General features: G+C 47.1%; 2 long non-coding RNA genes across 2 annotated transcripts; one reads left to right on the forward strand and one right to left on the reverse strand.

The window, feature by feature from the left end:
• Positions 1-1,945: 1,945 nt before the first annotated feature.
• Positions 1,946-3,279, reverse strand: LOC137473479 (uncharacterized). Its single transcript, XR_010998836.1, has 2 exons — positions 3,075-3,279; positions 1,946-2,110 (listed from the first exon to the last, which is right to left on the reverse strand). It is a non-coding gene; the product is annotated as an uncharacterized lncRNA (long non-coding RNA).
• Positions 3,280-3,363: 84 nt separating this feature from the next.
• LOC137473480 (uncharacterized) lies at positions 3,364-6,058 on the forward strand. Its single transcript, XR_010998837.1, has 4 exons — positions 3,364-3,576; positions 5,578-5,638; positions 5,742-5,864; positions 5,948-6,058. It is a non-coding gene; the product is annotated as an uncharacterized lncRNA (long non-coding RNA).
• The last annotated feature ends 7,015 nt before the right edge of the window (positions 6,059-13,073 follow it).

Below are 13,073 nucleotides of genomic sequence, written 5' to 3' on the forward strand. Positions count from 1 at the left end.
AATGCCTTATAGATCAACATCTTTAATTAAACATTAATTCCCTTAAAACATTTTCAAAGCCTTAATTTCAGTAACTTGCAAGTTTTATTTGCCTGCCACAGCACGCTGTCTTCTTGTAATCAGTATTTAATAACCTGTACAGTTTAATCCCAATGTAATGTATTTGGCAATGACAAATGAAATTGAAAAACCCTGCTGTAAATCTAGATGGTACACTGGGATGCTTTTCTTACTATCTTAATGTATTGCAGGGGAAAAAAAGACAGTCCTGCCTTCCTTTAACCCTTAAATGAGTATTATTTTTTTGAAGAGGAGATTATAATTATTTCCTTTACTTTTATACGTAACTTAGTGAGGGTTGGACCAGATCAGTGAAGAGTCAAATCCAACAGCTCGTAAGTAATGTACCAAAATCTTGTCTAATTGAAGAGCAAGGAGATAATCCCATGTTCTACTGAGAGGGTTTTCAGGGTGTGATCCTCTGCATATGAGCACCTTGGGCAAACTCAGCCTCTTTGCCACAGACCACCACTTTTTGGACAGGGTACTTGCAGGTTTCTCTGCAGGTCAGCTGGGGCTGTGGTTTATCATTTATGAAATGTTTCTTTCATCCTTATTTGAGAGCTCAAGCATCACATGCTGACCCTGGCTGGGGCTTTGGGGGCTGCACTGGGTGTTTCTGCTCAGGCTCTGTGTTTTTCCTGTGGATTTGCTGCTGTGATAGCCCTGGCTACCAACAGCCTTTTCCAGCCTCCTTCCAGAGACTCCTCAGCAGCAAAAGGTTGCTCTCTCATCTGATCCTTGGAAGCTGCTCAAGGAGTTGCTTTGCTGTAATTCATATCTCTGATGCCCACAAATGCCCAATGGGCTTCATTGCCAGTTCCTGCGATGCCCTGCCTCACCAACACCATTGCCTCAGCATCAGCCAGGCTGGCCAAGAGCTTTTTATCACTTTTAAAGCAAGTCAGCAAGAAACTTTTAGCAGATTGAACATCCTCAGCTGTAGAATCATTAGAAAAATCTTCTCTGCTCATTGGATTGTACAGCTGGAGGTTTTGCCACATGTGACAGTCACAATCACAACAAAACATTACTCAGAGGTTCAGTATCATTTAATCTATCCTGCCTGGGCAATTTCTTGCCTTTTTTGTTATTCAACGAAATCAGTTTTGGGCCATGTATAAAGAATAAAAAAGGTAGGATTTTTTTTTTCTGAAAATCAGATGGACATGTTTTGAAGCTCCCAGGCAAGCAGGCACAGTTCCATGTTCCTTCTCCACAGCTGAGTTTAGCCTGTGTCGAATTGTGAAGAGGAAAACCCATCTGGTTACTTAGCTGGGATTTTTTTTCCCTGGAGTAAATCTAATACCTGAGCCTTAAAAGTCATGGATGTTCTAGAGATAGTGAACTGAAAGTAGCTGATTACATCTCCCATATGCCAGGTCAGCAGGGAATATTTCATCCAAGCTCCTTTATCTCAAAGTGACATTTCTTCACTTCAAGTGCCCAGAATTCTGGACACCAGTCAGAGGATATTATTGTTCCAGCCAGGACATGGCGTATTGGAATTATTCTTTAAGGACTCTCAGGACACCACCAACCCAACCACCCCTGTCCTTGTGGGGTGATTCCACTGGCCAGATGTTAACTGGGAAAAGACAGGTCCAGGAGATTCCCAAGACACCTGGCTGACAACTTCTTGGCAGAGGATCTCGGGGAGCTACTGTGGAGAGCAGGACCAGGAACAACTTATTCCTAGTTTTCCCATATCAGTAATAGGCTTTATCTCACATAACTTGCCACTCAAAAGCTACATGAGCTTGGACAAACCTGGAGCCTTATGGAAAGGTGCCCTTGGTGCTTTGCTACTCGTTCCCAGTGAGGCTCTCGTGGGTGAGGTGGTGACTGGTGGCTGTCTTGGCCACAATGACCATGAAAACACTGATTTTCAAATCTCTGGTACTGCTGGAACCCACCTGGGTCCCGAGGTGGCTCACTGAGCACTGCTGACAAATCAGCATCTTTTATTGGCGTGTCCTCCTGCAGGAAAGGTGCTTGTTGCTTTGAGTCTCTGTGCAGTAACGAGGGACAATGACGATTCTCCAGAGCACTTTGCAAATACAAAAAGAATTTATTGACAACTGAAGTACCCCAAGTGAACTGATTTGAATTAGAGTCTGGCAGCATGCACTAATCATCCAGCTGCAGCTCCATGCAGGAGCACCAGAGCAGGGTGCACAGAGCCTGCAGAGCCCGCCTGGGGCTGGAGGGCTGCCTGTGGACACGCTGCAGGTCACCGAGGGTCCGGGCTGCCAGCTGGGTCCGTGAGGAACAGGGAGAGCAGCAGGGGCTGCCCGGGGCAGGGCTCTGTGTCCCTGCTGCTGGCACCTGCTCATCTGATGTAGAAGGAGTTGCTGCCTTTGCCTCCTCCTGGAGGGGTTCCCACAAGAGCTCCGGGTAGTTGGGGTTGATCCAGACCGTCCGGATTGTGATGTGTCGCCAGTTTTCACACGCCAATGTTTTGTTGCTGTTGTTTTCCCCTTGGGATGGCTTCGGGATTCTGTTGACTTCCCCTTGGGAAAGCTCTCGTTCCATGTGGTTTTCCCCTCGGCACGGCTCAAGGGGATGGCAGACTTCCCTCTTTTCCTCCTCGCTGGCCCAGGCCCCCTCCCCGGGCTCTGGTGCTTCCAGCACTGACCCAGGCCCGCTGAGGGTCTGGGCTGCCCCCTGGGCAGATGAGGGGTCTGGGGGAGAGCAGGAGCTCTGCAGGGGTGGGACACGGCTCTGTGTCCCTGCTGAGGACACCTGCTCGCCCAGGGCTGCTGCCTGTGCTGCCTCTTGTGCCTCAGGAGGAGCATTAGGGCAGTGCTCCTCGTTCTGAGGCTGCCTGTGCTCCACCTGTGGCTGCTGGAAGTCCATCTGTGGGACACAGGAGGCATGGGGTGGAGGGGGCTGTCTTGGCACAGCCCCAGCCCAGCCTTGTGCCATCACCAGCCTCTCTGTCCTGCCCCATTGCTCATCCTTTGCCTCTGCAGGCTCAGCAGCCCTTGGGCGGGCGAGGATTTGGGATTCACCTTCTCCCCGCTGGGTGTCTCTGTCATGCTTTCCTGCAGAGGTTCTCAGGCTGCTGCTGCCTCCTGAGAAAGCTGCGCTGGGGCAGTGGCACCCCAGGCCTCTGTGCCCCAAGAACCCCCCAGAGGTCACAGTGGCCTCTGGGCACAGCACAGCTCCTGTGTCACAAAGGGACATCCCCACAAAGGGACACGAAGGACACTCTGTCACAAAGGGACACCCCAGCACCCCCAGCAACCATGGAACCAGCCAGGACTGGCTGTGCCCAGCACAGGAGAGCCCCTGGCTGGTCTGATCCCACCCCTCCCACACAGCCCCACGGAGACCCCCACTCTGGACTCCTGGGTCCCTCTGGATCACACTGGCTTGGCCTTGGGCCTTTATTTCTCTCCAAGCCTTGATGGGGGCAGCTCACATTGGGGAACATTTCTGCAGGTGTTCTGTGTTTTAACTCAGCTCTTCCACTCAGCTGCCTAAAAGTGGTGCAGTCACCAAGTGCCTAATGTGAGCTCTTGGAGCTTATTTCAGTCATCCAGTTTGGGAACATTCTGGTTATAAAGGGGAAAATAAGCTTTGTTTGGTCAATGAATGCTTAGAAAACTCAAACTTTTATTGATTAAATAATACTCAAGAGTTCCAAACTGAATATTCAGTAAATGAGACAGAAAAAAAGCCTGATGCCTTTCTAGCCTTCATTTGACTAATTTAAGAGAAATAGATAAGATAAAACCAATGTGAGAGAGAGAATCCAGATGTTGCTGTTACTCTGTGGTGGATGGCTGCTTTCCCCAAGAAAAATTCAGTGGAGAAATTCACGCCTGAGGAGTGAGGTATTTCATGGATATCATTATTTACAGGATCAATATTGCTATTTAGCCAGATGGCTGGCCAAGCACAGACAAACACTGTCTGCTATAATTTGTTTATTTGTCTATTGATCCATCTCTGCACCCATTTTGCTGATCAAACAGATGGATAGAGCAGGACCAGGAACAACTTATTCCTAGTTTTCCCACATCAGTAATAGGCTTTATCTCACATAACTTCCCACTTAAAAGCTACACGAGCTTGGACAAACCTGGAGCCTTATGGAAAGAGCAAAATGGATTCACCCCATCTATTTTAGGCAGAACCCCTCACCTCCTGGGGGTGCCAACCCCAGACAAAAGCAACCCACATCCCCTCCTGCATACAAGTCTCTCAACACCAGAGAACTATAATAACACTTTAGCAAAGTGCTGCATTGCTTAGAGCAGAAAATGTGATTCTAGGAGGGATGTGTAGAAGTGGAAAGGATGGATACAAGATTTTCCCGAATTCAGAATATTCAATGGAGGACGCAGAGAGGTTTTTTTCAGATCTGCTGAGGTATACAGAGTACCTCATGTTGGTCCAAGCTGTTGCTTACTTGCTAGGAAAACGTGAAGCCTAGTAAAAGGCTTCCACTGATCAGAAGGTGACAACCCACAGTGAGGGTTCCTCACCTCCACACCAAGCAGGAACAGCTCCAGTGAAGTGGGTGGAGCTGATGAACCAGAAATCACTGTCAGCTGCAGATGGATTCACATATTGAGAGGAAAGATGTTTTGAAAGCTCGAGTGAAATGCAGTTTTAAAAATCAAGGTGTTCCACAGAAAGATCCCTGATGGGACACATTCACTGGGCTCGTTGTGTGCAGAGGTGTGATCAGGGGGAGGATTTGGAGATTAATGTGCTGAAAAATTCCATGGAACCCGTGTGGGAGTGGGGGATGCTTTCTGGGAACCAGCTAGACCACTGCAGAAATACAACAGGTGATTTTTGGAGAGTGAGATGAAGCCAAAACACTCAAATTTGTGTTATCTCCTCATCACAGGGATGGTGACAGTGGCTGTGCTGGGGATGGGGCTGTTTGCCAGTCACCCCCTACATCCAGTATCAGCCCTTCATCACCCACAAAGGTCTGATTTAACACACTCAGGTGCCAGCAGTCAGGCTGCTAAAGAGAATTTCTGGGTTATGACCAAACCTGACCAGCTGTGGGGCTGTTTGTTTTTCAATACAGTTCCAAGAAGACAAAAGAGAAGAGCCTCTCAGTTTTCACCTGGCAATAGTAGTTGTCACCCCTGCTGATAAACAGATGGTTTGAAACCATCCTGTTTTTCTGGAAATATGCAATATTTGGGGAGATCAGTCCAAACAGTCAAGGCAAAACACACAAAGAACCTTTGGTGTCTTGAGGATGATCAGTTGGGGCATCTCTGACACAGCTCCAAGCCCGGAGGGTGGGCTGGTCCAATTGGCACAGCTTGGGAAGTTCACCAAAGGGAGGAAGCCTCCCTGGGTCTCACAGGGTGCTCCCCACGCTGACATGGGGCAGAGGAGGGGCTGTATCTATAGCTATGATTAATGCTTTCATCTAGGATTTGTTAGATTGATTTAGAAAAAGCTGGGCTATGTATTGAGGATGGGGCGGGGGGGGGTAGTAGAAAATGATTCTCTTCTCTCTTCCCTCTTTTCTCCCAGGCAAATTGTGGGCCAAGTTTCTCTTCCCTCCAGTCACAAAGGGAGTTGGCATTGGGCTTGGGTGAGCTGTGATTTGGTGTCATCTCAAAAGAAAGCACGACTGAGTCCAGCAGAGGAGCTCATTTAGCAAAGCCTGTCAGCTTGAACAGACTGAATGGTCTCAGCTGGTTTTAGGCTGCATCTAAAGTCAGACAGACAGACAAAGCATTGTTTTAAAGTGAGGAAGAGGAATTTTACTAAAGCCACTGTAATAATTAATCTTGTAATGGGCAAGTCATGCAAATTAGGTGAATGTAGGCAGGCTGGGAACCCTCTGCCCAGGCCTGAGGCAGTTCAGACACCTTTGTGCCACTCTGGGTTCCTGTTACAGTGGAGAGATGTGGGTCCTAACCCATGGTCCACCCCCTGCTCTGAGGTCCACCTCCTCCTCTGCAGTCCAACCCGACGTGGAGGAAGCACAGCCAGAATCAGCCACTTAAAACCTCGCCTTTCAAATGCTTCTTGTCCTGCACAGGTAAATCCAATCAAAATCATAGTTTGTCACACACAGGTGTATGATGAGTGGTGCTTTGCTGTGGTCTCCTACAGGACCTGGGCTTGTTTCACTCTAAACCTGTCAATAATCCCAGTGAATTTAAGCACTGCAAATATTTCAGTTTGAGGGTTAATGTGCCTGGGTGTTTGAGTGGAGTGTGAGAGCAGACAGCTAACACTCCTCTGTGGCACCCACTGAAGTAGTATAACCAAGCAGAAACCCCACTGAGCAGAAAAATGCCCCTTGCTCAGGAAAAGCAGGCTCCTGCCCGTGCTTCCAATGCCTTGTGATGGGACATCTCCCAGAGAGATGGGAGCACCTCCAGTGGGTTCCTCTGGAACCCACTGCAGGACTGATTCAAAGCTCACTCAAGGTAAAAGTGCCATTTATTTTCTGTGGGATTTTAAATCTGTTTTCCCATTAAATGCACTCAGCTTTTAGAGAAGGACAGTTGGGATACGAACTAATTTAGCTGAAGTTTCTGGACTTTCCCATTTCATGTCCATTTTAGGGATGAAGTTAAACCAGGTTCTTCACAGAATCACAGACCAAGCTGAGTTGGAAGGGACGCACAAGGATCATCTAGCCCAGCTCCTGGCCCAGCCCAGCACCATCCCCAAGAGTCACCCTGTGCCCCAGAGCATTGTCCAAACACTGCTTGAGCTCTGCCAGGCTGGTGCTGTGCCCACTGCCCTGGGGAGCCTGTTCAGTGCCCAGCCACCCTCTGGGGGAAGAACCTTTTCCTGATACCCAACACAAACCTCCCCTGACACAGCTTCAGGCCGTTCCCTGGGTCCTGTCCCTGGGTACAGAGCAGAGATCAATGTCTGTCCTTTCTCTTCCCCTCACAAAGAAGATGTTTCACAATTCAGCACAGTGAGAATACCCCCACCAAGATGTTCACTGCTTCATGTAAGGTGCTGCTGTTCTGACAATCACTTTTGCTTTCTTTTTCTTTGTACTTTTTTATTGGTTTTAGGTGTTTTTTTTTTTTTTTTTTTTTTTTTGTTTTTTCACCTTCAGGAATACTTTAACAGCAATTTCACAGGAATTCAGTTTTGGTATTGTTTGAAATAATTGTTGTCACTGGAGTGAAAAAGGAATCCACAGGAGCAATTACTGGTCATGAGCGAGTGAATAAATGAATTCATTATCCTCAGCTTTGCTATTATTTTCATGCATATAATGATGGCACAGGCTGGTGCTCTGACTACAGTGTGTTTAGGGGAGGGAGAAAAATTCTCTAAAAGCCTGTGGAAGATAATTAGTTTGAACCTCCCTCCAAAAACTATGTATTTTTCTTTTGTGGCAACCTCAGTGCCAAGACCTGAGGATGCACAGGTTCCTATGGATGACACCAGCAGAGACAGAAATCAGATTGCCTTGGGAACAGAGGAAGAATATTCTTCCCTGACCTTCACATGGGCTGAAGCAACTGTGCTCACTCCTTCACCTTCCAATCGTTTGCCTCTCTGCCAGGAGCTGCTAAAATAGGGCAGAGATACAGCCAGCCTCTGTGGCAGTTTGGCATCTAAAATTAGCTTCTGCAACAGAAAACACCTCGAGTTTGGCCTAATTAAGTTCAGTTGATGTTATTGCTATTTCTTCACTATTTCAGTAGGAGGAGGTGGGTGGCTGCTTGTGTGTTCCAGGACCATCAAGCATCAACAACCACAGTGACAACACAAATGCCATATGTTGTACCCAGGGAAAGCGCAGGAAAGTCACTGCCAGCACTGAAATGATCAGAATAAAGGCAAAAATAATATCCTGCGATCACTTTGCTTTCCTGCCTCCAGCACAGTTGTTTGTGTCCCACATCAACTTCTTCTCCACAGTTTTTTGCTGTAGTTTCAAAGGGTCAGTGTGGTCCTGCACAGGAATTTCCTTCATACTGAACAAACTGCAGAGCCTTTTTTCTGCCCAAAACCAGAGGATTTGAGAAAAAACATGATTTTTTTTTTCCTCAAGAAAGGTGTATCCTACAGCACCCTGCACTTCCTGTGGACAGAACCTTGGTTTTGCTTAGTTGTCTTTGTATTTTGCTCCTCAGTTAAACCTGCAAAAGTTGTTCTTCAGCCGAGGCTGTTCAGAAGGGAGCAGTCAAACAGTGAAGCAGTTGTGACATCTAGTGGTGTTTGTGGCTGTTACAATGCACGGAAAAATCAGGGAATCGTAGAATAGTTTGGGTTGGAAGGGACCTTAAAGACCACCTTGTTCTAATCCCTGCCATGGGCAGCAACTCCTCCCACTAGACCAGGCTGGTCAGAGCCTCGTCCTTGGACAATTCCAGGGATGGGGTAGCCACAGCTTCTCTGGACAATGAAAAATATACACTGAATAATACTAAAAATGAAAAATAGGTATACTTATTGAAAACTGATTTTGTGCTTTAAAGAATAAATAGCCAGAGGGGTCTCACAAAGGACAGCAGGTCTCAAGTGCTGCCATTGCAGTGCCTTCACCGCTGCTGCTCCACCTTTAACTGCAAGGATGTGAAATGAGGATTAGCCCCTGTGGATTTAGTTTAGACATTTGTATACATTTTGTAGACATTGAAGAACTAGTCCTAAAGCAAAGGATTTCAGTAGAACATTAACTTGGACCTGCAGAACTTTGCACACTGACATTGCTGTGTCAGCAAGATTTCTGCGATTTCTGCAAAATTAAAACCTCAAAACTCTTCCTTTAGAAAGAATCTGGGTTCTTTTAATGTAGTCAGTTACTTTTACAAGGACAAAGCTGGCTTCAGTGTAACAACAAATTTGAGCAAAATTCTTTTTGTCTTTAGGTGCAAGACAAATCCTGCCATGGAATAAACCTATATTCATATTTTATTCTGGGGCTGTTAAGCCTCCAGAGAAATGGTGGACTCTAGAGAACTTCTACTCTTCATCAATCCCACAGTGCCTGAAAAGAAAAGCAATTTTAGTGCAGAAAAAATCCAACAGATGTGTTTGTGAAGCTGCTGTGGTCAGCTCTGGGATTTCCAGACTGCACATAACCTGTCTGACCACTGAAAATGAGCTGATGGCATCCAATAAAAGGGAGTAAAAATGTGTAATTTCTCAGCTCAGCACTTCTTAAGGCATTGACATATATTCAGATTTGGCAGGGCTCTGAGAAACTTAGTCTAGTGCAAGATGTCCCTGCTCATGACAGGGAATTGGCCTAGGTAGGGGACCTTTAAATGTTCCTTCCAACCCAAAGCACTCTATGGCTTGATGATGCAGAATTAAATAAGAATTGCAACGGAGCTTCTCTTTGCGGTTTTGTGTGTGTGACTCCAGGAGAGATGGGTGAACATCACTGGAACTAAGGGAATTGCCCCAGGAGACTGCTGGAGGGAAAAGCCACCAGTTCCTGCTCCAGGACCACAGAGCCCTTCCCTGCCAAGCCCAGTTGTCCTGCAGTGGCCCGACCAGTCTTCCTATGAAGTAGCTGATGGCAGTGATGGGGGAACAGGGCAAAAGGGAAGGAGCTGGATTTTCTGCTCTCCCTGGTGAAGGTGAACACATTGTTCCATGTGTTTGTGACTTCTGGGGACACCAGACCAGACCAGACCTGATCTGTTGTAGGCTGTGCTACATTTAGCCAGGTTGAGACCTTCCTCTTGGCTGTGGATTTTGGGTGCTCCCAGTCCTTACCACTCTCTTATTTTCTGATGCTGATGTTCAGAATTATGGCTTTCTTAAACCCCACAGGGGTAAAAAAAATCATTGCTCCATGACTAATTATGCAGAGACACATGAACCACAGCATTTCAGGGATGCTGAGGTCAAAAGGAAAGTGTCTATTTCCACTGCTGCAGTTCTGGCCCTTAGATGTCAGGGTTTTATCAGCTTTCAGCTTAACTCCTGCTGAAATGCACCCCACAACCCTGAAACCTTAAAAACAACTGTGGCCTCCAGTGAAGAAGACTTGAGTTTATTTATCACACAGGGATTCATTGGTATTCAGTGGAGTCTTTTTCAGGGCAAAGAATTAGGGGTGGAATGAAATGGTCCCCTTCCAACTCAAACCATTCTACGATTTTATGAAAGAATTAAGAGCCAAACTCAATTCCTGACAGCAGGGAGACAAGCCATGGCCAGAGGCTTTTCTGGCATAAGCATTTCAAGGAACTTATATCCCATTTTGCTCCTGCTTCTTCTTGTGTGGCAGAGGCTTTGCAGGATCCTGTATCCTGCTCCAAAACCAGGAAAACCCCGTGCAGGGTCTCTGAGAACAGAATTTGTCCCAGTCTGCTGTTTTCCCTTTGTGAACCCCTCCCATCTTCAGGTCTGCTCCACTCCTTGTGACCAGCAGTGCAAGCTGATGATCTGGAAGTGCAGGTCTGCAGGATGTGACCTTTCCCAGCACCGTGGGGCAGCCCCAGGTGTGACACCTGTGTTTTTAATAAACCAGATCGCCGTGCTTGGCTGCCCTGTCTCCAGGAGGGAGAAAGGCAGTGGGAGGTGTACGGCTGCAGCCCAGTGAACTGCTACAAAAACCCATCAAATGTCAAGCTTTTCTCTAAGACCTGGAGCTGCTGAAGCATTTCTGGCAAAACTTACTGAATAAAATGAGTAAGCTCTGATAAGCCCCTGATATGTGACAGAGCCAGACTTGCTTCAAATCACAGAGCAAAGGAAAAAAATAACACTATTTGGATGAAGATCACCACAGGCCTTTGGCAGCATCTTCATTCCAGGAGAAATCCAAGCCATGATGGACCTGAAAGGATCATTTTGGGGCTGGCAGGCTGCAGGTGTCCATGCTTGGGACTTCCCACTGAATGTTGTGACCACAGTTGGTGCCAAGCTGAAATCTGATCCCCTGTTTGTGAAGCACTTGTAGAAATGTCAGCCTCTTTAGAAATAACCAAGCCACAGTTAGGGGACGAGGGGTAGTGTTTGTGTGCTTCTTTATTTTCATTTGGCATTAATCATACTGAGCCCCCCAAAGTAACTATACTACTAGTACCACAAAGGTTTGCAGGATTTTTTTCAGAAGCAAAGTATAGAATGTGTTTGCTGAAAGCATAATGGAGATTGCACAGAAAAAAGAGCATGCTGGATGATCCTTTTCCTGCTCCACCTACACCCTCCCTGCCATAACTCTCCATTGGTCCTTATCTCTGCTCTCTGGAGTTACAGAAGTCCCAGCAAAGTTAATTTCTAACTAATTCCTTAGCAGATGCTCTCACCCATAGCTCTCTTACTGAAAACTATAGGCTGCAGGTTAAAAATAAAGCAGGTTAAAGCACAAGTGTGGCTAATCCCTCCAGAGGGAATCCTCAGCTCTGAATTTCTCTTTGCTCTTTTCAAAGGAAAGGAGAGCAGTGGTCCAGCTCCTCCCAGTTACTTTCCTGGGGCTGAGATGCTGGGATTATTTTTACTTATAACCTATACATTAAAGTATAGAAACCCACAAACTTGTCTGTTTTTAGAAGGGTCAGCTCCCCTTATCTGCTGGAAGCTGGATAGATGTGAGGCCAGTGTTTAGCTTCACACTGGGGTTCCTGCCTTGATTCCAGGGAGATGGTGAGGAATGACCAATTTGTTTGCACATCCTTAAGTTCCAGTGATAGGAGGTGATGATGCCACTACAGCTAAGAAGACTCATGAGGATTTCAAGCTGCTGGGTTGTTTTATTGAGGGCAAGATCAGACATCAGCTCAGATCAGACATCAGACAGCAATCAGACATCAGCTGATGCCAGAAATGTAGGTCCAGAGTCATCCCTAAGGTGAGTAAGGGCTAAACCAGCTCAAGCACTTGTCCTTGGTTTAGCAATTCCCTAAATACAGGTTTTCCCTCCAAGGATGGCCTTCCTGCTGAACCCTCCCTACTGGAACCTGCATTTGTCCATGGGGTGTCTTTTAGCTCTGGCTAGCACCAGGAGATGAACCTGCTTCAGGTTCTGAATGGGAAATCAGGGGTATATTTGATGCTGTTCAATACCTGCCCACAAAGTCCATTTTGGGGCTGTACCAGCTGTGCAGTTTGTACAGATGCCAGGCTGAGCACAACCTGAAGTTTTTTAATATGCCCGAGTTTATTGTATGGATCAAGTGTGTGACTCCTCCCACACAGTTACAGAAGGGCTTGGGCTGGAAGGGACATTAAAAACCACCTAGGTCCAACCCTCTGCCTCAGGCAGGGACACCTCCCACCAGACCAGGTTACTCAGAGCCCCAGCAAGTCTGGTCTCAAACACCTCCAGGGACAGGGAATTCACAGCTTTTTTGGGCAACAAGATCATCCCGAAGGATTTCTGCCTGGTGGGAAGCTCACCACAGTGTTTGTGGCACAAGGGGCTGCCATCCTAGGACAGTGAGCAGTCCTTTGGCCACCAGAACTGAGTCTGACCTGAGCTGTGTGAGGCAGCCCCTGTCACTGCTACCTGAGTGTTGATAATTGCTGCATTGTTTCTCCCTGGGCTGAATGGTTTCTCATGAGAAGCTTAACATTTGGATGCTTCATTCGTTACAGCCTCCTTCTGGCCTCAGTTTTAGGGACATAATTAATTAATAAAGCAGGAAGAAATCAGAGTATGACTTTGCTTGTTTATTTTTGTTCCGAAGCAATACTGAAGCAATACTTTGTCTCTTCTTGACCACTTCCACAACCCTCCCACCCCATCTATGCCTGTAAATACACAATTATTTGTACTGGTTATATTTACAGGAATGTTTCTGGAGGCAGCTGATGGCATGGGTCGAATCAGGTAATGCATGGTGGTTCCTCCCAACCTGACCCATCCTATTATTCTGTGAGGTGACGGAGTCACAGAATCACAGACCAAGCTGAGTTGGAAGGGACCCACAAGGATCATCCAGCCCAGCTCCTGGCCCAGCCCAGCACCATCCCCAAGAGTCACCCTGTGCCCCAGAGCATTGTCCAAACACTGCTTGAGCTCTGCCAGGCTGGTGCTGTGCCCACTGCCCTGGGGAGCCTGTTCAGTGCCCAGCCACCCT

This window comes from Anomalospiza imberbis, chromosome 4 (assembly GCF_031753505.1).
Source record: "Anomalospiza imberbis isolate Cuckoo-Finch-1a 21T00152 chromosome 4, ASM3175350v1, whole genome shotgun sequence".
Lineage (NCBI taxonomy): Eukaryota > Metazoa > Chordata > Aves > Passeriformes > Viduidae > Anomalospiza > Anomalospiza imberbis.